The sequence below is a fragment of the Rhincodon typus genome, chromosome 3 (assembly GCF_021869965.1).
Source record: "Rhincodon typus isolate 14 chromosome 3, sRhiTyp1.1, whole genome shotgun sequence".
Classification (NCBI taxonomy): domain Eukaryota; kingdom Metazoa; phylum Chordata; class Chondrichthyes; order Orectolobiformes; family Rhincodontidae; genus Rhincodon; species Rhincodon typus.
This window is the reverse complement of record NC_063334.1, coordinates 42,983,831-43,009,277: the sequence shown is the minus strand read 5'-3', so window position 1 is coordinate 43,009,277 and position 25,447 is coordinate 42,983,831.

Sequence of the window (25,447 nt, the reverse complement as noted above, 5' to 3'; positions counted from 1 at the left end):
CAGCGGTTGTGGGCGGAGTTGCGTCGGCGGTGTCTTGATTGCCTCTGCTGTTGATGTGCTCTGTGAAGCGTTTGACCACAGTTTGTCTGTTAACTTGGATTTAACTCATGTTAGTTGTAAATATTAGAGTACAAGTTGTATATATAGATTTTTTTTATCTTTCTAAATTTCTGCAGTAAAGTTCATTTTGTTTCATCAAGATGATGGAACCTTATGGATTAGTTCTCTTTGTAAACATCTGGGATTTCAAACATTGTCTACTTTGAACAAAGAGACTTTATCAGTCTCTAATGTCACCTAAATTTAGCAGTCTTCTCTAGAATCATGGTAATAATAATAGATTGTTACAATAAGTATCAATGCTTTCAACACACGTGATCTACATTACAGTGAGGCTTGAAGTCTTTTTTTCATTCTTTCATGATACGTGGATATCACTGTCAGGCAACCATTTGTTACCCATACCTAATTGCCTGTAAACTGTATGGCTCGCTGGCTGTTTCAGAAGACAGTTAAAGAGTTAGTCACATTGCTCTGGTTCTGGAGTCAAATTAGGCCAGACCCGGTAAAGTTGATAGATTCTCTTCCCTAAAGAATAGTAATAAATCAGATGAGTTTTTACAGCAATTGATGATATTTTCATGGTTACTATTACTGAGTCTAGCTTTATATTACAAATCTATTAATTGAATTTAAATTTCACCAATTGTTGTGGTAATGTTCTCACTGAATTCAAGTATAATGTCAAAGAATTGGAGAATTATGAATGTAGTACCTTTGTTTATAAAAGGGAGTGAAGGATAAGTGAATAATTATAGGCCAGTCAGTCTAACCTAAGCAGTTAAAAACTTACCAGAAATTGTTCTGAGGAAAGTTTAAATTGTCATGTAGACAGGCATGGATTAACCAAGGACAGTCAGCATGATTCTGTTAAGGGAATATCCTGTCTGACTAACTTGATTGAATCTTTTTGAGGAATTAACAAAGAGGATTGATGAGGGTAGTGCAGTTAATGCAGTTGAGACGCATTTTAGCCAAACTTTTAATAAGGTTCCACATGGCCAACTGGTTAAATACACTGTACAAACTTGGCTTCATGGCTGGAAGCAAACAGTAACTGTCCATGGTTGTTTTGGTGACCAGAAGGCTGTTTCAAGAAGGGTTCTGCAAGCCTCAGCAGTCGGTCCCTTGCTTTTTACAAACCAATGCTATATACAGTAGCACCAAAATCTCCTTGATCAAAATGCCAATGACATCCTCTGTGGCTGTGATAGTTATGTATTACCCTTCCTTATCTCCTTCAATATTTCTTGAAAGACATGATGTGGTGATCATGCTATCGAACAATACTCCTTTGCTGTCAAGCTCAGCTGAGGGAACATCCTCAGTTAGACCCACTTTCATCTTTCCCATGTTCAAAAATGCTTTCCCTTCCAGCCTCTACACCATCTCCTCCACAAGCCTCATTGACAATTTATTGACAAGCTGTAAACACTGAAGTGCTTACAAGACATTAATCGATCGAAGTAAGTGATATATTTGGCAGCTCCTCCACTGACCCAGGCCAAGAGTAATGAACTAACAAGATGTGAATGTAATCATGACAGGGCAAAGAGATAGCAGATCAGAATAATTTTGTGGATCTTTCATACAGCATCTTTTGTAAGGACAATTGAGGAAGGGCAATGTTGATGATATATAATATAATTGTAATATTGTATATTATTACAATATGTTGTATTCATATGTGTTGTACTAATATTATAGTATTCTATGCATTACAAAATGTAATATGTGCTATTATTTGGTATGCCTTAATGTATATACTGCGCACTTTACACTTACTGGTATCTCAAAAATAGTTTAATATCCTCTCTACATATTAGCATACAATTTGCATATTCACAAACAAGAAGGTTTCTTGACTGTTTATATGAAGATCTGAACAGAAATGGCAGGTGTCATATCTGGAGCAATAGCAAAATAATAAATAGTGCAGCGTTGTGTTCAGGTTCTCATCACCTTGCTCCCATAGAGATTCAGATTTTATGAAAGCTGTAATCAATGGAATAATATAGAGATAGCAATGTTGATCAGTAAGATAATGATCATTTTCGGATGAAACTTTCAGTGAACATTTTTGTTTTTCTGTGAAGTTAAATACAAATCACTTGCAATGGGATGGAAAGTTGAAATATTTTTTCCAGAAGTAACTATTTCCCGACATTCATTATGAAAACCTTAGTCTATGCAAGGGTCAATTAAAATACAGAAATATACCCCATAATCTGACAAACATCTATTGATATAGGGATGTAAGGCATGTGAGGGACAAATTAATTTTCTCACTTGCATTGGGTAATGTATACACTTAATTAGTTTTTGTGGAACCAATCTACAATAATTAAATCACTGGCATTGGTATTGATAGTTTCCAGAATTCGTTCACTGCATATTCCCTCATCTAAGCATAACGGCAACATTCTTCTTCCATAATTCTGATTCACTTTTGTGCTATGTCACATTTAACAAAATATCATCATGCCAAAACAAAATTAAAAATACCTGGCATAATCACAAACACTTAAAACCATTGCATGGTGGCAACTTGAAAAAAGTGAATGCAGACAATGCATAGAAAGGGCTTTCCTCTGAAACAGTGGAACCTTGCTAGGTTTATGAAATAAATTATCGAGGAATGTGAGTGTATAATAATGTACAATCTTAAGTCTCATTTGAAAATGGCCATATTCAGCATAATAGCTTTTTTCATATGACTTTGGGTGTTTCTATGTTATCAAATCATTTTATTAAAAGTTATTTTAGCCCAGACTGGATGGGAAACAGAAATGTTTGCATGTGAACTGCTTGGTTTGCACTCTGTTTAATATATTCTCCATCCAAGTAAACTGAATAGTCAAATCTGCCCATGTCATTTTGGGCAAGTCAAAACAAAATAACCCCTCATTTCTTCCCCAGATTGTAATATATTTTCATTTATAGCAACTTGGATGGAGTTCACATTCAGCCTTTAAGGAAAAGCAATGCATTAATAACAGTGCTGTAACCCTAATAATTTTAATGATGTATAGATTTTTGATTGTACATAATAGCATTAGAGGTTTAATCATTGTCGCAGCGATACCAATCAACCGTATAGCTTCTTCAAACAAAGAACTCTGTATGCTGAAGATCAGAAACAAAAACAGAAATTGCTGAAGCCACCCTGTAGATCTGGCAGCATCTGTAGAGAGAAAGCAGAGTTAATATTTTGAGTCCAGTGACCGTCTTCAGAACTGTATTGAAGAGGAGTCATTGGACTCAAAATGTTAATTCTCCTTTTTCTCCACAGATGCTGCCAGACCTGCTGAGTTTCTCCAGCAATTTCTGTTTTTTGTTAAATACTTCCTTTTATATGGATTTAGTATCTAATATTGTTGCCAAAATTTAATATACATCTTTTTGCAATATGTGCAAAATCTACTGTTTAGCTACATTTTGGTCTTTTGGTGAAGTATCACTTTATTATGATGAAAAGTTCATCCTAACCACACCTGTATTCAGAAAAGAATGGTGAATTTGAAAATGAAGGGCTTCTGCTCAGACTCAACTGCTACGTTGTCCCTTACTTAGATATTGATGAAAATGATCACAAGCAAAGATAACTGCCAGGAACTCTTTCTTTTGTCTGACCACATCATTCTGTGTATTTTAGGAATCTAATAATAAACAACCTACTATCCTTGCTGCGTTAGGGTATGCACCAAGTCCTAATTCACTGGTATCACACTGTAGGGTGACTTCATCATTTACCTTGCAGTATTTCAGTACTAGTGTCGTCGTCACTAGTTGCTTGATTTTAGTGAATGCTGCTTCTTGTTCTGTGCCCCAATAACACTGCACATCCTTGGCCATTAGTTGTTGTAATGGTTCACAATCTGATAACAAAGCAGGTAAAATTTTTGCCAAATAATAACTCTTTGCTCTGCTTTCATATCCTTTGTTCAATGTATTGCTCCTATAGCACTCATAATGTCATGGTCCAGAGGAAGATATTTTGCTGTGAGTACATTGACCATGTATTTGACTTTGGACATCTTAAATTGTAATCTATTTTTTCCAGCTTCAGGGTCACCTGGTGAGCTCTGTCAAATAGATACTATAGATTTCTATCACGGTCAGCAATGGCTTCTTCCACGAAGTCTCTGCATCCATAAAATAGCAAATTATCCAATATAATTTTGAAGAAGGGTCACTGGACTTTGAAACCTTAGCTCTGCTTTTTCTCCACAGATAATTCCAGACCTGCTAAGTTTCTCCAGCAATTCCTATTTCAGATTTCTGGCATCTTTGTTCTGTTTACTTCATTCAGTCTTGCTTCTGCTCCAGAAAGATCACTGTCTCATATTATCTGTGTCGATACTCTTTTGGAGCAGTGAAAATGTCCAATTTCACATGCAACCATATGTATCCCCTTAAGAATGACCAGAATATAGTTAGAAAGTTGTTGCTTTCATCTAGCTTCACTTTCCAGTAACAATCCTTCACATCCACAGTGGTGTAGATATTTGCCTTTGAAGATGTTGCAAAATTTCCTTTGACAATTGACATGCAGCAGTAAGATCTTTTCAGAGCTTTATTTTAATCTTTTCAGTTGATACATACTTTCAACTTTCTGGGTTGTTTCACTGCAACCATCCTGCAAAATCCATGTTATCGGAGTTGTAAATTTCTTGGTTACAGCTTCCTTTTCCAACTCTTCTAGGTTTTCATACATTCTGGCCTTTATTTGGCAGATGCTGAGTTAGTCTTACAATCTCATCCATTTCGAAATGTTATTCTCCTGGAAGACATCCTAATCCTACTGCCACACATTGCAAATTTCTTTTGACATTAAAGGTTACCAGTTTAGACTTTCTCTGGCTGAGAAGAGTGGCACTTGCTTGCTATCCATGATCAGGAACTCCAGCTCCTTGTTCATGTTGCTGCAATGGGCTTTCACTTTATGCTGGCCTAATGTTCTCCCTCTGCAGTTCTTATTCCAACAGTCACAATCACATATCACCTGTCAATCTGATCCAACTGTATGGTGTAGAATAATTAATTAGAATCATCAGCTATTGTCCCTCCAGAGTCCAACTGTCCCTGCTCCTTGTGCTTCTTTTTAGCCAGACACTAGTATGAAAAATGCTTCAGCTCCTTGCTTTAAAACATTGCTTTCCCATTCTTGATATGCCTTCTTCTCTTTTGTGTGATGTTCTCTGCGCTGTTTACATCCTGCCCTCTGCTCTTGATTGTCTTGCCCTTTGCACCTAGAATGTCTATCTGCATTATGCAAGGCTTGATATATTTTGCCTTAAATATTTTCGAGCTATTGATTTGCAACCTCAGCTCTTCCACACGTGTCAATTGCTCTCTTGTGGATAAGTTCTTCTCTTAGTAAGGATGCTCTTTTGGTGGCATCTATTAAGCCTAGTACAATCCTGTCTTGAATTAGATCATACTTTAATTATACAAATTCAAAGATTACTATGAGCTAAGTGAATGATGACATGTATTAATCAATGAATATTTTTCGGTTTGGCCCTGAATAATGAACATGTACAGTTGATATATGCTTCCTTGGAGTTCAAAGAGTGTCTTCAAAGCATTTTAAATTTCTGCCATTTTTTTTCTTCACTTTCAAAAGATTTGTTGTGGAATATATTTTGAAATGGTCTCTTCCCAATAGTGATTAAAATGTAGTGGCTTGTACTTATTCTGGTTTTCTCAACAAATCTATTGCTAATTCATTATTTTGCATGGAAGAAATTCCAGTTTTGCTTCATATGCACTGTCATTTGAACAGGTGCTCATAGGAGAAAAGCTGCAGCCATTTTCCCTGGATTAGTGTTTTAATTATCGGTTGGTTCATTATTCATGAAGGTTCAGAGAGATCTTAGAGGCTGGCACGTGTCAGATACCAATGTCTGTGGATTTTGAATGTGAGTCGCCAGTGCCCATTGAACTTGCACTGAGATGTTGATGTTCAGTTTCCAGCATGGAGGTCATTCGGAGTAAGTGGTGAGCTAATATCCCCCATTTAATCTCTTTCTTTGTTAAGTTTTCACAACGCCAGTTAGTTTGGCAAGTTTGGTAAAATGGGACGCTGAATGTTAATGAGGTGAGTTGAGCCATTACAAGGCATGTAACTACCAATAATGACCATCAATTTGCATCCCACTGTTGCCAAGTGAGAATCTCACTGTCTCATTGCAAAAAACATAAAAGATGGTGCAAAATGATGTTAGTGTCAAAATGGATCTTGCTGCACTCATCACCCAACACTGCCACATATCTTGAAGTAGCACATGATCCTCTGACCCCAAATTCTGCCCAACAACTTTATTCAAAAGACATTATGATACCTATCTACAATGTATGTGCCTCCTGATTGAGCATTGAGAAGCATTGAAACAGGAGTAGAACATTCAGCCCCTCGAGCCTATTCCACCATTCAATGAGATAATGGCTGATATGTGGCCGAACACCTTTGGCCCATATCCCTTAATACCTTTGCTTAACAAAAATGTATCGATCTCGGGTTTAAAATTAACAACTGACCCAACATCTACTGTCATTTGTGGAAGAGAGTTACAAATGTCTGCCACGCTTGAATGTAGAAGTGCTTCCTAACATCTCTCCCAAATAATCTGGCCCTATTTGTCAGACTATACCTCCTAGTTCTAGAATCATCTACCAGTGGAAACTGTTTATCTTTATCTACCCAGACTTTTCCTGTTACTATCTGGAAAACTTCAATCAGATTACCCCTTAACTTTCTGAATTCTAGAGAAAACAGATTTAATTTTTATAATCACTCCTCATAACTTAACCCCTGAAATCTAGGTCACTTTTGTAAACCTATATTGTTCTCTTTCTAATACCAATATATTATTTCCAAGGTGTGATCCCAAATCTGCAGTATTTCAAGTGGAGTGTAACCCGGGTTTTCTATCTCTGCAGCATGGCTTTTATATCCTTGTATTCCAGTCCTCTGGTATAAAGACCAGCAACCCATTAACTTTCTTGGTTATTGTCTGCAACTGTATGTGACTTATTAAGATCCATGCGCCTGAATCACCAAGTCTCTTTGGACAGCCACTGTATATAACTTCATTCCATCTTGAAAGTACATTGTCCATTTTGGACTGAAAATGGATCAATCTCACGTTTGCTTACTTTGAAATCCATTTGATATTCATTTAGTCTATCAATATCCCTTTGTAATTTTGTTATGATATAAATGGTCTACAATCCCACCTAACTTTGTGTCATGAGCAAATTTGGATATATAACTTTCTATGTAATTATCCAAGCATTTAAATATAATGTGAATAATTGCCCCTAAACACAGATCCTTGTGACACACCACCGGTCACGTATTCTCAATTTGAATACCTACCCATTATCCATACTTTCTGTCACCTGCCACTCAACCAGTGCCCCAGCTATGTCAGTAATTGGTCCTCCATTGGTTTCTACCTTAGGTAACAATCTCTTATCAAATGCCTTCTAGAAGTCCATATAAACAACATAGAATCCCTGTAGTGCAGAAATGTACCATTCAGCCCATTGAGTCTGATCCGCCAAACATCAGCCCACCTAGGCCCAGTGCCTTACCCTATCTCTGAAACCCTGTGTTTACCATGGGTAATCCACTTAGCCTGTATATCCCTGAACATACGGGACAATTTACAATAGCCAATCCACCTAATTGCATATTTTTGGACTGTGAGAGGAAACCCAAGCACCCAGCAGAAACCCATACAGACACAAGGAGTTTGCAACCTCCACACATATAGTTACCCAAGGCTGGAACTGAATCCAGGTCCCTGGAGTTCGAAGCAGCAGTACTAGCCACTGAGCCACAGTGCAGCCTCAACATCCATAGACATTCTCTGTCTACTATTTGAGTCATCTCTTCAAAAATTCAAGGAGGTTTGTCAGGCATGACCTACATGTCATGAATCCATGTTGGTTCTCCCTGATTAACTGAAAGTTTTCAGACTGTCTTTGATTATAGACTCCAACAATTTCCTCATCACATCTGTTAGGTTAAACTGGTCTCTAATTTCCTGTGTTTTCTCTTTGGCTCTGCTTAAAGAGCAGAGTGATATGTGCAATTTTCCAATCCAGAGGGATGACTCTTTTATCTAGGAAACTCTGAAAAATTGTAATTAGAGTATCTACGAAATGCTCCCATACTTCCTTTAACATCCTCAGATTGAAACCATCAGGTCGTGGGGATTTATCACTCTTTAATTCTTGTTGTTTTACTTACATTTTTTTTTTCGGTCTCTGGCCCTGATCCACTATTAACTTCTTTGGAACTTCTGGCAAGCTGTCCTCCTTATCTACTATAATGACTGTAGGTGGGACATTGTATATGATTGTATTTCAATCCAAACAAAGTTGTACTTCGAAATGTGGAAGTTAAAGTGTACATCAACAGCTATGTTTCCAGGCGTATGGAATGATTTCTTTCATTAGATGAGGCACTGAATGCAGGTATATGTGTGGGTTCTGTCAAGCCTGAAGTAGATTTATGTAAATGAGGATAACCACCTTTCTGCTTTAAGTAGAAGAATCTTGTTGAGTAACATGAAGCCATTGCATTACTGCAACTATTTACAGACTGGTTGACTATGATCTACTTTATCACAGAGACTTCTGGAAAGCACAAGTCTCAGCTCTATCTCATACAAACTTTTTCTTAACTCCGACCTGTCAATATCACAGTAGATGGTGTTTACTGTACTCAATCAAGTATTAATCTTTCAAACCCATACACAAGAGAAGGCTATGCCGGAATTGTATAAAACTTTACTAAAGCCAGAGTAGAGAGTTCACAATCTCTCCATTGCACTCAGGAAGGATATGATCACAACAGCGAAGATACTGTGGAAATTTATGGAGAAATGGAAAACTGTCAAAGGAATGATTAGTTAAGTTGAGCTTGTTTTCTTTGGAATTGAAGAAGCTGAGGGAAGAATTAATTGAAGTTGATAAAATTATAAGGGCCTGCAGAGGGTACATAGCAAGGAGCCATTTCCTTCAGCAAAGTCATCAATAACTAAGGGTGCAGATTTAAATTTATTGCCAAAAGTTTGAGAGTGGTTGAGGTGAAATAATAAGGTGAAACCTTGAATACATAAAAATGTGCTTGGATAATGTAAGATATACAGAACAGAGTTGGTTTGTGCAATTAGGCAAGATAGCTCTTTTTGAAAGACGAAAGAATCATAGAATGGATCATAAAATCACAGAATGGTGACAACACTGAAGGAAGCCATTCAGCCCATTAAGTCTGTGCTGCTTCTCTAGCACCGCTCTTCCAACATCTGCCCTGTAACCCAGCATATCCTTTCTTTACAGAAAATAATTCAATTCCCTTTTGAATGCCTAGCTCATGACACCATGCTCTTTTATCTTAAATCTGGGCCTATTCAGTCTTGATGCTGATGCCAATGGGATCAGTTTCTCCCTATTTACTCAGTCTAGACCCCTCAGGGTTTTGAATACCTTGCCAAACCTCCTTTTCAATTTTCTTTACAGACAGAACAGTCCTAAATTCTCAAATCTATCTGCGCAGCTGCTTTGTTCCAAGAACATTTTCTACACTGTCTTTCATGCTTTCACATCCTTTGTAAAATACGGATGCAATACTCTAATTGAGGCTGAATAAGTGTTTTATTCGAGTTCACCATAAATGCCTTGCTTTTGAACTCCACACCTATAAAATACCTGTATAAAATGCAGGTTTCTGTTTGCTTCATTTACTGAAATCTCAGCTTGCCATGTTATGTTCATTGACTTATGCAGATATTAACTCAGGTCCTTCTGTTCCAGCCTCTGCTTTAGCATTATGCCTTTTTGTTTAATATTGTCTCATTGTGCTGAAATACAAAATGAATAACTTAACTTTGCTGTGTTACATTTCATCTTCCACCTGGCTGCCCATTTGATCAGCCTGTCAAAATTCTTTTGAAGCATTTTCCTCACAGTTCACAATACAACCAAGATTTATATCATACATTCAAAATGAACCCTATTCACCAAGGTCGAGATCACTGGCAAACGTCCTAACACCAATCCCTGAAGGGCCACACAACAAATCTTCCTCCAGTCCAAAACAGTTTACTGAATACTTTGTTTTCCATATGCAGTTAATTTTGTACCCATTTATATTGGTTTTTATTCCATGATCTTTACCATAACTCAGAAGTTTGAATGGGCCAAAAACTCAAAATGAAAACCTCTGAGGGGTGATGGGGAAATAATGGAGAGTAATTGGATAGCTTTTTTCCAAAGAGTTAATTGAGGCATCATGGATCGATTCTTTCTCCTTTAATGTATTTTATTGTATTTCTTCTGTATTGCAAGATTAAGATTCTATAGACTCTTATGACTGGGGAGAACCTTGCCCTGGAATCCTGTATATTGGATTTAAGGTGTTGTGTCCCTAATTCTCCATTCATTAGATATGGAGATTCATGAACCGCACATGCACAATGTGTAATCTACAATTTGCGCAGCCAGTGACTGATGCTTCCCATTGGCAGTGCAAACACAAAAAGTAGGTCACATACAATAAGTGGATCAATTCCACACAGAGACAATTCAGCCAAATTATGCACATTTTGGAAAAAGACAGCTAATTACATGAAAATTGGCTTTCAGCATTGCACTTGATTTTGCACCTGATAATTTCTGCGCTCCCAGCTCGGAAAGATTCACCTCGTAGATTTTTTTAAGTGCAGTTCACAGTGTTTGTTTAACATCCAAGTGAGTGATTTGTTGATTTCACTAATCACGGTCACCAATGCTGCATATTTCTGAGACAGAGATTTTATCTTTGTGGATCATCAACCCAAAGCTAAATAAATACATCAAAATGCACTATACAACTCAACCTTTATGCATTCAATGATGTGTGTATGCAAGCAAAGCAAACCAACCCATTATTATAAATTGGTTTGCAAAATTAACTGTCTTCAAGAAGTTAAAAAAAAACTAATTTTTATCAAATTCTACTCTGCAAACAAAAATTACAACATTTGCAACATTACTCCATTCTCTATTTCAATGTCAGGATAAAGGCAATCAATTTCACACTAAAAACACTGTTAAGCATTAAGCTCCAAACATCAGTACTAGAAGTGACAAAGTGTAAATTCAATCAATTAGTGGGCATAGAGTCATACAGTACAGAATCAGACCCTTCAGCACAACTCATCCATGCTGACCAGGTTTCCTAAAGTGAACTAGTCCCATTTGTCTTTGTTTGACCTATATCCCTCTAAGGGTGGCACGGTGGCTTAGCACTGCTGCCTCACAGCGCCAGGGACCTGGGTTCAATTCCACCCTTGAGTGACTTAGTGTGGAATTTGCACATTCTCCCCATATCTGCGTGAGTTTCCTCCGGGTGCTCCGGTTTCCTCCCACAGTCCAAAGATGTGCGGGGTGGGTTGATTGGCCATGCTAACTTGCCCATAGTGTTCAGGGATGTGTAGATTTGTGGGATGGGTCTGGGTGGAATGTTCTGAGGGTCGGTGTGGACTTGCTGGGCTGAAGGGCCTGTTTTCACACTGCATAAACCTTTCCCATCTATGTACCTGTCTAAATGTTGAAATTGTACTCATCTCTACTACTTCCTCTGGTAGTTTGTCCCATATACACACAGCCCTCCATGTGAAAAAGTTGCCCCTTAGGTCCCTTTTAAATCTTTCCTCTCTCACCTTAAACCTATCCCTTCTAGATTTGGACTCTCCTACCCTGGAGAAAAGAGATTGGCTATTCAACTTATCTATACCTCTCATGATTTTACAAACCTCTAAAAGGTCACCCCTCCATCTCCTTCACTCCAGGGAAAAAAACCCCAACCTACCCAACCTCTCCTTATAACTCAAACCCTCCAGTCTTGGTAATATCCTTGTAAATCTTTTTTGCACACTTTTCAGTTTAATAACATCATTCTTATAGCCAGCTGATCAGAACTGTACACAGTACTCCCAATGTGACCTTACCAATGTCTTGTACAGCCGTAACATGATTTCCCAATTCCTGTACTCAAAGCTCTGACCAATGAAAGCAAGCGTGCCTAATGCCTTCTTCACCACCCTGTCTACTATGTACCTGCACCTCTAGGTCTCTCTGTTCAACAACACTCCCTGGAGCCCAACAATAACTGTGTAAGTCCTGTGCTGGTTTGTTTTACCAATAGGCAATACTTCATGTCTATCTGTATTAAACTTCATTTGCCAATGCTCTGCCCACTGGCCCAGTTGATCAAGATTCTCTTAGATAACATTCTTCACTGTCCACTATACCTCTAATTTTGGTGTCATCTGCAAGCTTACTAATGACGCCTCCTATATTCTCATCCAAATCGCTTCTATAAATGACAAACAACAGTGAAACCAGCACCGACGCTTGCGGCACATTGCTGGTGATAGGCCTCCAGTCTCAACACAATCCTCTACCACCACCCTCTATCACCTACTGTCAAGCCAACTTTGTATCCAATTGTCTAGATCTCCCTGGATTCCATGTAATCTAACCTTACTAAAAATGCGGAACCTTGTTGAAGGCTTTTCTAAAGTCTTAAATGAAATTCCAATTTGTTCTTTATAAAGCCATTAAAAACATCAATGGCCTCCTAAGCTAAAGTCTCTGCTAGATAATTCAGCTAGTGACAATTACCATTCATATAAAGTATAAGGTCAGGCAAAGGATAGATTTAGTAAACAACAATAAATGGTGTTGCCAAAAGAATTTCCAAATGTCCAGCAATTCCATTGTGGATCTGAACATCCTGAAATTCTATGAAGTTGACACTGATTGCCAACCATAATTTTGGTAAAGAGACTGGTATCAAACTAAACAAAAGTTGCAAATAGCTATCCTCTGCAATTTACCCTGTTGCTCTGAAAACTCCAGTGATGTAACAATTGGATGCCAGGAGACATTCCTATGGTTAGAATATTTAAACCATGGTTTACAATATGAGTTTACAGCATCAACTACATTCACACCTTTATTCCAAGTGGAAGGTGTACATGACAAAAGACTGAATGAAAAATCAAAATATATCAGACCCTCACATCATTTACTCAAAGGATACATTGCAACAGGATGATTTAATTGCAGTTATTGCTTTACTAATATTTTGTGTTGACACTGGTGAATTTTCCAATTAGTGAGATTTTTCCACAAGTTTCAGGCTGAGAACAGGTGCAGAGAAGCAGTTTTGCCACTGGCTTCAGTTCTCACCTTCACATTCTTGTCAACTGCTGGCCTACAAGCTTCTAGGACAACTGTATAAATGCCAGATAGACTTTTAGATATGCCAGGAGATTAAGTACAGAAAGTAAAAAAGATCTTGCATTTATATGGCATCTTTCACTTCAAGATGTCCTCAAGCACCTTACCATCGATAAGGCTTATTTAAAATATATATTATGTAGAACATAGGAAACACAGCTCACAGCAAGCAACCACAATCATCAATATAATAAGGACTGGATCACATGTTTTAGTGATGTTAATTGAAGGATAAATATTCATGTAGATACCAAGACCTCCAGTCTTTTGTGAAATTGTGAATTGGGATCTTTTGCATCCACTTAAGAGAGCAAACGGATATAACATCACATTCATGAGATGACATTTCCGATGGTGCAAAACTCCCTCTGTGTAGCTTTGGAGTTTCAGCCTTCAATTTTATACACAAGTCTCTGGAGAAGGCTTGTGAACCCACAAATTCCTGACGCAGATGTGAGAATGCCAACAAAGTCAGCCACAGCTGAACAAGTGGGCATCTGAGTACCTGTAAAAATAAGTGATTACTTTCGGGACTTATCTTGCAATTGTGAAGGTTTGTACCTGAAACGTTTACCCTGACTTTTACTCTTTATTCAATGTTTAAATCTATGTTGTGAATTGCCATCAATTTCTGTTTTTGTTTCAGACTCACTGTAGAGTTTCATTCTTCTATTTAGTCCTGGAAAGTACCTGAACGTTTGAGCTACACCAAGTTTTGCCAATAGTTATTTATTCTGATACAAAATTTCATCTACCCTTGACTTAGTCAAGGGATATACAGCATTGGATTAATAGAAAATGGGAGCTTAAGACTGATATTTAAACAGCAGAAAGCTTACAATGTGCAAGAAGGAACTTAAAAGGGAGTTTAGGAAAGCTAAAAGGGATATGAAAGCATAATGTCAGGTAAAATAAAGGAAAATCATAAGTTGTTTAACAGGTTCATTTAAGGGTAAACAAAATCAAGGGAAAAAGTAAGGTCCATTAAACACCATAGTGGTAATTTTTGCCTGGAACCAAAGGATGTAATAGGTTTCTAAATGAATACTTTGCGTTGGTTTTCACTAGTGAGAGGATGACATGGGTATAGAAATCAGTGAGAAGGTCTGTGATATGGTCAAAGAAATTGGAGAGGAGTTTCTGAGTGGTCTGGCAGGCTTACAAGTAGATAAATATCCAGGATTACATGAAATGCATTTGAGGTTGTTGAAAGAGGCATGGGAGGAAATAACAGGTGGGCTTGCAAAAATGTTCAATTCCTCTTTGGCCACAGTAGAGGTGGTGGAGGACTGGAGGACAGATAATGTAGCACCATTATTCAAGAGGGGAGTAGGGGATAAACCAGGAAATTACAGACCAGTCAATCTAACCTCAATGGTGGGAAAACTATTAAAGCAATTTTGAGGGACAGAATTTATCTGCATTTGGAGAGGCAGGGATTAATCAAGAACAGTCAGCAAAGTTTTGTTAAGGGGATGGGTTGGCTGACCAACCTGAATAATTTTTTCAAAGAGGTAACAAAGTGTATAGGTGACGACAATGCTTTCAATGTAGTCTAATTGGACTTCAGAAAGGCTTTTGATAAGGTCTCACATGAGAGGTTGATAGCAAAGCTAAGAGCCCATGGAATCCAAGGAAATTTGACAAACTGGATCTACAATTGGCTGAGTGGCAGAAAGCAGAGGGTGATGGTTAAGGGATGTTTTTCAAACTGGAAGTTTGTGTCCATTGGGGTTCCACAGGGGTTAGTGTTGGGGCCTTGCTGTTTGTGGTTAATATAGATTTAGACTTGAATGTAGGCAGGCTGATCAGTAAGTTTGCAGGTAATACAAAAATTGGTGGAGTGGTAAATAGTGAGGAAGATAGCCTTAGAATACAAGTGAATTTGGAAGGACCATTCAGTTAAGCTGATCAGTGGCAAGTGGCATTCAATATGGGTAAATTTAAGGCGATGCATTTGGGCAGGACAAATATGGCAAGGGAGCACATGATCAAAGGTAGGACCCTGGGAAGCACAGAAAACCTAGTGTCCATGTCAACCAGTCCTTTGAGGTAGCAAGGCAGTGGATAAAGTGGTAAAGAAGGCGTATGGTGGTACATGCTTTTAGGGGTAGGCAATGGCCTAATGGTAGCGTATTTATCCAGGGACCCAGGTAATGTTCTGGGAACCTGGGTTCAAATCCCATCATTGGGCCACATAGCAGAGTGGCACAGCAGGAGCGTGCTGGGCCCATAGCCCAGCAATTGATGAATCATAACCATCCTCTGCAAATGGGTGGCTCGGTGGCTCAGTGGTTAGCACTGCTGCCTCACAGTGCCACGGACCCGGGTTCAATTCCAACCTCAGGCAGCTGTCTGTGTGGAGTTTGCACATTCTCGCCGTGGCTGTGTGGGTTTTCTCCGGGTACTCCGGTTTTCTCCCACAGTCCAAAGATGTGCAGGCTCAGTGGATTGGCTATGCTAAATTGCCCATAGTGCCTGTGGATGTTTAGATTAGATGGGTTAGACAAGGGAAATGCAGGGGTGGGAGAATGGGTCTGGGTAGGATGCTCTTTGGAGGGGCGGTGTGGACTTGTTGGACTGAATGGCCTGTTTCCACACTGTACAGTTTCTATTATGATTTCTATGACAGATGGTGGAATTTGAATTCAATCACAATCTGAAAATAAGAGTTTAATGAAGACCATGAAACCATTGTCAGTTGTCAGGGAAAAATCTGTCTAGTTCATTGATATCCTTTAGGGAAGAAAATCTGCCATCCTTACCTGTGCTGGCTTATATGTGACTCCAGAGCTACAGCAATATGGTTGACTCTTAACTCCCAGCAATTAGGGATGGGCAATAAATGCTGATCCAGCTACTGATGCCCACATCCCATGAATGAAAAAAAACTGCTGAGGCATAGAGCTTAAGAGCAGAGAGTTTATGCTGGAACTGTATAAACATTGGTTAGGTTACTGCTACAGTATTTTGTGCACTTCTAGCATCCACATTACAAGAAGGTATGTGATAGTACTGGAGAGCATGCAGGAGTGATTTACCAGCATGCTGCCTAGGCTGGAGAGGGACAGAAGGTTTAGTGTGAGTTGTGGGAAAAAACTTTTTCACCCAGTGAGTATCTGAAACTCACTGCCTGTAAGAGTGATAGAGGCAGAAGCCCTCATAACATTTAAGAAGTATTTAGATGTGCTCTTGTGATACATAGGCATACAGGGCTGTGGGCCAAGTGCTGGAAAATGGGTTTAAATAGTTAGGAGGTATTTTTAACAGAAATGTCACAATGGACCAAAAGGCCTTTTTCTGCGCTGTAGATCTCTGGGATGCTAGTGATATTAGTAAAATTGATTCATAGCAGAAACTGACAAAATAAGAGGCGGCATCAACCAGCATACCGTTCCCCTATGTTAGCTTATATCCATTCACTGCAGAAGGTTTTGAGGAGATTCATGGTTCATCTTCCCCTTGTCATTCGGAGTTTTCATGATTAAGATTCCTTGAGAAATTTATCATCCCTGTGGGCATTCTGGCTAACCATTTGGAAAAGTCAGTGATAATATATGCTGTTAATATATTGCACTTCACCCTTCTCAAGTTGGCCTTGTAATTGTTAACAGATCTAATTGAGCAAAGCCACATAGTCGCAATTCAATCAAGGTTTTAACGAGTTATATGCTGGAGTGCTGTGTACTTTATATGAAGGTGACGACAATGTCATCTATTTCTGTTGCAGTGTTTTGGTTTATTTATTCAGCTGGAAGAAAGCAATCCTGCTAATACTGAAAGAAAATCTTTGACTCCTTTCTTCTAGATTGCAGCAGCAAATGTCAAAAGTCAGTCTTGTTTTCTTATATTTATCATAAAATGAGGTTTCTAAAATCCAAAAGTAATCTTTACTTTCCACCCACCAGAAGAGCCATCTGTACAGCCATCTGATTAGGGTGGGCAGCAACTCTACCAGTCGTAGCACCAGAACTGTCTCTCCAAATGACTGATAGATTAAAGGTATTCATTGGTTTCTGAAGGCACAAAATAAATGGTAAGTGAAACCTTCAATCTTGAGTCGCACAAAACAGCATTTTCTAAAGAGCTGACAAATTCAATAAAACCTGAAATACTTGATAATTAGATGTTGCAGTTCACTGATGCAGAGCACCCCTTCATTCCCAACGGTACTTTATCTTGGAAAACTGCTGTAAGTTTTCTCTTGAACAATATACGTTGCATTTTTGAAGCTTACATGGTTTTTCCAGATGGAACATAATATTTATAGAGGTCGGTTTATAATCACAACCATAACATATTTGAAATTACATGGTATTTTGGAATTTAGAATCCTGCATGCAATACTTTATCTCAATCAACAGGAAAACATAGTTAATGTCTGAACAACTTAATATCTTGACTATACTCTGCCATGTAAGTTGTACCAATACACCATGCAGATACTGTGGTGTTTAACTAAGCTTGCCTGATAACAGATTCTTATACAATACTTGATTGCTTCAGCCCATGAGAGAAGCTATTGAGTGAAGAGACTGACTCCTGAGTCTCAGAGACAGGATTCACAAGAAAGTAGGGATGCATTCCTAAGCATGGACTATGTGTGTATTGGAAGTTCTGTAATCTTCTAATACGTTTTTAAGTCATGTAAAAAAACTCTTGAATTTAGAACTATCTTTGCATTACTCATAGATAGCCAAAAACTCAATCCAAGCATAACGGGTATCAGACTTAATGTTGTTTACGAGTTCTAATTTTTTTTTAAACTTCTTATCTCAAAGATGAAATTTGCTGTCCTAAAATGGGTATTTAATATTCTGTGTTAATATCTGACAGTATAATGCACATTATACGTATCTATGCATCCACCTGACCATCTAACTATATCTATCCACTAGTCTCTATTAGTCTACTGATACTTCTATCTATCCAGGTGCTCAATAATCTGTCCTCATTTGTGTTTTTCCAGAATTTTATTTTTCTTTAATTCTGTGATGCACACACGTGGCTTTTAAACCCAACAGTACTCACCCATTTCTAGTTGCATTTGGCTTTTTCAACCACTGCAGTATATCTGGTGAAGGTATTCCTGTAGTGCTCACAATGAAGGGCCTGAACTGATATACTGAATCATGGTAGTGTGTGGCTTAGAAGGGAAATCTAAAGTGTTGGTGAATCTTTGGAGCTGCTGCCATTGTTGTGATGGTCATGGGTATGAAGGTGATTGGTACTGCTGAAAGAGTCTTGGTAAGTAGCTGCAGTGCTGTGGCTGTAGCTCTATCTGCACTCTCCTGCAGTGCACACTCCTACCATTGTTCACCACTGGTAAAGAGGTACACAGATAGGCAATAACATTCTCTCTTTTGTTCTATGTATGACCCATGTGTTTATCATTAGGATCATGATTCAATGCATCTTTCTTTTTAACTATCAACTTAACTAAAACATTATCAATAAAAGCAATAATCTGAGGAAGAAAATGAATTCCTTTCACTGCCTCAACCACAGCCTTTGCCCTACCCATTCATCCTCCTGTTTAACATAGTAAAAAGAGGACAGATGAGCTAGTGCAATTTTATCCTGTTGATTCAGCAGTTGGTCATGCCAGGTAATGGTTCAAATTCCCATTGCTAGGCTAATTTCTGGGTTAACCTCTTTCTTGGCAAAGCATATGCTGGGCAATGATGCACAAAATTTGCAGCTGTCTCACCAGTGTCAGTGTTATCCAAGCTAACTCCACTCTTGCCTGTTGATATTTGGTCTTTAATTGTTATTAAAATAAACAGCATATTCTCCTGGTCCTCTGTAATGAGATTGACAGTGGCTGTCGTTGCAAATTCTTTTCTCCCATAATGCCACGTTGCACTCATTCTAATGCCTTATCAACACACAGTTGGCAAGAAACAGTGTTTCAGCTAAACTGGTTTTACGTTACCTCAGTCAGTTAATAATTGCCAGAGTAATGAATGTAAAGAGAATTATATTAAGCCTAGTGAGTGGAGCAGGGTTAGGGACCGAAATGGGGCTGTGGGAAGGCAGTGGAGAGGGATTAGGACCATTCTGGATTTAGAAGAATCATCTTGTTCCTCTTGACTTCACAGATTTCTTTTTTATTTTCCTGCAGCTATTGTTTGCAAAGGATCCAAATTTTAAATCTAGTTTAATCCTTGTTTCTATCAAAAATTGTGTTGTCACCCAGCTGTCTTAAAGGTACACTGTCTGTCTGGTCTGGGATCTGCACAATAATACACCACTTTCCTTTAATCATAGTACACAATGTCATGCTGCGACATTTCCTCCGCTGGCCCAGCCAGCAATGCTACACCCCATTAAACATTTTTAAAAATCCTTCCTCTTTCCTCTATCAGATTGGGAATGAAAGGTTATTGGGGGTAGGTGGGAATGTGGAGTTGAGGTCAACCATGATTCTGATAAAATACAGTGCAGGTTTAAAAGGCCTAATCCTAACTCATATGGTCAACCAGCACCAATTTCTTCACTCTCTCAGCTTTTATGGCTGTGTTTTGGGATTCCAATGAATTCCAGGGTGCAGAGAAAAACAAAACCAGCAACTATAATTCTACTAAAAGTATGACCAGTGTGATGTTTAGTTCATAAACGTTTATGGTCTTTAGCCTTTTCTTAAGCTCACATCATTGCAAAAAAATTAAGTTAACACCTAAGGATTTGCTGTCATAATGTGACAAGTGTAAGTACCTTGTTGAGAAGGAAGAAGGAAATTGTGGTGCATTAGGAAAGGAAAAGGAAGGAAATTTAGGGTGGAATTTACCCAAGGCCTGAATGACATATGCTACAGCGAGAAATTTGGGAGAATCACATCAGATGTCAAGTCAGGCCTTTCTCAATGCTGGCAGCAAATTGGAAGAGCTGGAAGATGGGGCAAGTGACAATAAACCAGGGAGTTGTACAACCTAGCTCTTAAACTCTGATTAAAGGAGGAATGTGCAGTTGTATATGCAAGGAAATATATGCCATGCCAAATCTGAGCTGTCAGAAGCACTGGTTTGTGGCTATTTAGCTACTATGTTAACAGTAAAGGGCATTTTCAAACTGCCAATGCTTGACAAAGTGCTTGTCTGGAGTTCAAAAATAACAAGATTGTGGTCCATTCTTGGATATCCTGGCAGTTGCAGGTTCTTCTTGCTACAGCCAGTGGTCAACTTCAGCTAGCATTGGACGAGAAGGATGGGGGAAGGGCAGGTAGTTAATGAGGTGAATTTTAGATGATCATACAAGAAATCCTGCTCAGCTTCCCACGGAGAAACCTTCCATGAAACTGAATGAAAATGACACTTGGCCAAACAAAAAACAGGATTCAACCTTTAAATTTGTTTGCTTGATGGTTTGCTCACTCATAGCTTTCAATTCTACTTTTATTAATTGAATTTCGATTGCATCGGTTATCATGATGGAATTTCCACCCAAAAATCAAGAGCACTGGCTTGCACCAAGTCTGAGCACATTACCAAAATGTCACCATCTCTTCTTCAACCCCCAGATTTTACTATAGTGCAGCTGCAAAGTATATATTCATGCGTATCTGAAGCAGTTTTAATTCCCTGAGATTGTCAGGGAATATGTTCTGTCCTGATCAATTTTTTTTAAAAAACTGGGCATTAGATAAACAGATAATGGAGTAAAGGCACAGAACGTTCTACTGATACAGTTACAAGAGGATGGAACGAAGATTAGGAATATAAACATCAGCATGGAGCAGTTGGGGGTAAATGGCCTTTTCTTAGTTTTGTACCATCCAAATAATAATTAATGTGACATCTGATAATCTAAGTGGCATAGAGTGAGTGTTGAAAATTGGAAGCACCCATGGAAGTTTGGTTTCTTGGTAAATGTCTTGGTTCTTCCATCTGGATTTGCTGTGTATGTAAGTGAGAAATGAATAGATTCCTTTTGAATACAAAGAGAAGAACGGCTGAGCACAGAGCTCCTGTTGTCTAGAGTTTCGAAGAATGAATAGTGGTCTCATTGAAATTTACAAAATTCTTAAAGGGGCAGACAGCATAGATACTAAGATATTTCTCCTGGTTGGGGAGTCTAGAACAAGGGAGCACAATTTAAAAATAAGGGGACCCCACTTAGGCCTGAAATAAGGAGATGGTAGCCATGATGGGGATGTGCAGATGTTGGATTGGGGCGAACAAAGTCAAAAGTGACATGATACCAGGTAATTGGTGACTGACTGAGGAAGGGCCACCGGACCCCAGACTTGCAGAGCTTTTCCAGCAACTTCAGTTTTTGTTCCTCATTTACAGCATCCGCACTTCTTTCGCTTTTTGGCTGGAGTAACATGAAAGGTATAAGAGTCGTATGCCGAGGGTCTAACCAAAGTAATAAATAATCCAAAATTGTATAAACTAATTGAGAGAGATCATAATTTATCAAGATGATAGTGTCAAAACAGGACAGTAAGGAAAATTTGACAGATACAGAACAGTGTGGTGGGGTCACATGTAGCATGACGTGAACCCAAGATCACAGTTGAGGCCATCTTCAAGGGTATGGAACTTGTCTATCAGTTTCTGCTTGACAATTCTGTATTGTTGTGTATCTATTAGGACACAGAAGATCAGAGGCTCAGTGTCCCTCACTGCTGAAGGGTTCACCATCTGGGAGGGAAGATTCCTGTCTGACAATTGTTGCGCAGTGTCCATTAATTTTTTGTCGTAGCTTCTGCATGGTCTCACCAGTATACCGTGCCTCGGGGCATCATTGCCTATTGCACATGAGAAAGACAATATTGGCCGAGTCACATGAGTATCTGCCATGTACATGGTGGGTGATGTTCCCACGTCCATGTTGATGATCTGACACGTCTTGCAGAGGTTGCCATGGCAGGGCTATGTGGTATTGTGGTTGATTTTGCCCTGAAGGTTGGGTAGTTTGCAGAGAATGATGGTCTGTTTAAGGTTTGGCGGTTGTTTGAAAGTGAGAAGTGGAGGCTTAGGGATGACCTTGGCGAGATGCTTGTTGTCATCAATGACATGTTGAAGACGGCAAAGAACATGGCACAGTCTCTCCACTGTGCAGAAGTAATGGACAATGACGGGTACTCTAAGTCGTATCACCTGTCTGTCTTCTGAGGAGGTTGTTGCAGTTTTTCGCTGTGGCACGTCTGAACTGGTGATCGATGAGTTGAGTATCGTATCCTGTTGTTATGAGGGCATCCATCAAAATCTTTAGGTGTTGGTTGTGTTCCTCCTTGCCTGAGCAGATCCTGTACATGTGCAGGGCTTGTTCATAGGGATGGTTTCTTTAATATATTTAGGATGGAAGTTAGTGAAGTGCAGCATTGTGAGGTTATCAGTGGCTTTGTGGTTTCAAATAAACCTGTTGGACTATAAGCTAGTGTCGTGTGACTTCTGACTTTGAAATAAGAAGAATTTTGATTTTACTCAGAAGTTTGTGAACTTATGGAATTCTCTACAGCACAGAGCCGTGAATGCTCAGTCTTTGGCTATGGGGATGGATAGGTAAAAGGAATTGAATCATATGAGCATATTGGTTTGTGGGTCAAGCTTGAAAAGCTGAATGGCCTATTCCTATGTTAAAATAAAGAACATTATGCTGTACTCTTGTACGATTTGTTGTGTTGGTCACTGGAAAATTAATATCTCTTTTTAGAAATGATCTGTCTCCATGAGTATTGTAACGCAATTATAAATAAAGAGCAGTAGAGAGCTACTCACATTGTGCTATACCCCTGGGCCCAACAATTTGGCAAGGAGACAATCATACAATTAGCGATCAGCAGGAAGCTGTACCACGCTATAATTATGGTGACAGTTTGAAAGTAAAGGAAACTGGTTATACACAGAAACACTGAGCTCACAAACTGGAAGTGCACTTTGGAAACTCAGACAAGGTTTCCTAACCATTGATTTGTTAATTAATTTTATTTTCTCTATTAATTTAAATGAACTGAAAATGATATGTAACTCGCACACAAATTTTTCGAAGTCTAGCAAGGTACATTGCCATCAATATAAACTTGTAAAATTACTGCTATAATGTTCTGTGCAGTTCATTAACTGGATATGCTTGTTAATGTGTGCATTATAATTAAAGCACTAATTGAAAGAGACAAATGCAATTGCAATGTTCAAAATAAAACACTTTTATTAAATCACATACAGCAGCATGATATTTTCGTGGACCTTCAAGTTAAATAAATCTTGTCACGTCTCCTTGTCAAATGATTCAGTGCAATGTCAATGCTTGTCAATCAACAGCACAATTGAGAGCCTACTGTATATTATTCTCGACTAAGTGACTCCCTTAAAGACATAAAAAGGCACAGAAAAGAAATTGGTGCAATGTTGAACAAAAATAGAAAGAATTCAAAGATTTGCAAACAATTCACTAAGTCCAAAACAATCACTAGTTGAGTATCACATCTCAGGAGAGGCACAGTGGTTCAGTGGATAGCTCTGCTGCCTCATAGTAGCAGGAACTTGGGTTCAATTCCACTCATGGGTGACTGTCCATGTGAAGTTTGCATATTCTCCACATGTCTGTGTCAGTTTCCTCTAAACACCAGCATCCTTCCCCCAGTCCAAAGATTGTCAGAAGCTTGGTGTGGGCTGAACAGCCTGCTCCTACATGGTAGGGATTCTATGATCTTAGCTTTTGGACAATTCACCTTCATCTGCCATATCCAGCAATATCAGAAATATATCCACGTACAATACATTCATGATTTTAAAAGAAATACTCAACAAACAAATGCTTTCAAGCATATTTGTGATATTGCTACACAAAGTACGCAGGGGAATTCTTGCATGATTTAATGCTGGGGCACAGCATTGACCTGGCCTATCAATTTGCAATGTCTCGGCAATTTTCCCCAAATTCCCAAGCAGGGACTAGTCCATCTGTTTACAGAGAAGAAGCCTTTTTGAGGTGTGGTATATTTCCAGGTGACTACTGCTGGCACCTTTGATACTTCTACCAGTAAGTTGTACTGGGTAAAAGTTGGTGTGAGATAGGTCACTGCCACCAATCCTCATTTGTCTTTCCTTATGTTGAATCTATCTTATGATCAGTGGTAGTGGATATGCCAATGTGGAATATCTACAAATGAGACAAAGTTCTTGAATAACAAGAATGTCTATTGCTTGATAACAGTAAGTCCAACTACATTTGGTCGGATATAATGACTAAGATCTTAGAGAACTGGTACAGATACATTTGCTGCCTCTGAAAGCTAGAGGGGAATTCTTAAACTCCATCCATAGTTGTATGTGACATCAGCATAATACATGTAGCCAATATAACATGAACATAAATCCCTTCAGATCCTTTATATAATAGGAAATAAATATACAAAATTGTGTATACTGCAAACCTGAAAGCTAAACGGAAATATATAGCCACTCTGGCAACATCTTCAAAGAGAGAAACATATTTCATGCCTCTGGTTTATTTCTCAGAAGAAGAAACTATTACAAATAAAACTTGTCAAAGCCAGTACAGAGACGGGGGAAGGTTGTGGCTGGGTCGGGGAGGGAAAAGAACAAAAGGCACGGACTGGTACGATAGCTGGACAATCTAATGAACCACAGGATCCATCAGGATGGTCTCAGGGCTCTCTACTTCTTCCTGGAAAAAAAGAGTTTGAACCATCTCCATCCACCACCTCCCTCCTCTCTCTGACTGAGCTTGCCCTCACTTTGAACAACTTCTCCATTAACTCCTCACTTCCTTCAAGTCAAAGGTGTAGACATGGGTACCCGCATGGGCCCATGTCTGTGTCTTTGTGGGGTATGTGGAACAGTCCTTGCTCCAGTCTTATTCTGGTCCCTACCTATAACTCTTCCTCCGGTATGTTGATGACATCATCATAGAGTCATACAGCACAGAAACAGACCTTTGGGTCCAACTAGCCCATACCGAACATAATTCCAAATTAAACTAGTCCTATATGCCCGCCACTGACCCATATCCCTCCAAACCTTTCCTATTCATGTACTTATCCAAATGTCTTTTAAACAATGCAAACTGTGCCCACATCAATCAGTCCTCAGGAAGTACATTGCCTCTGTGT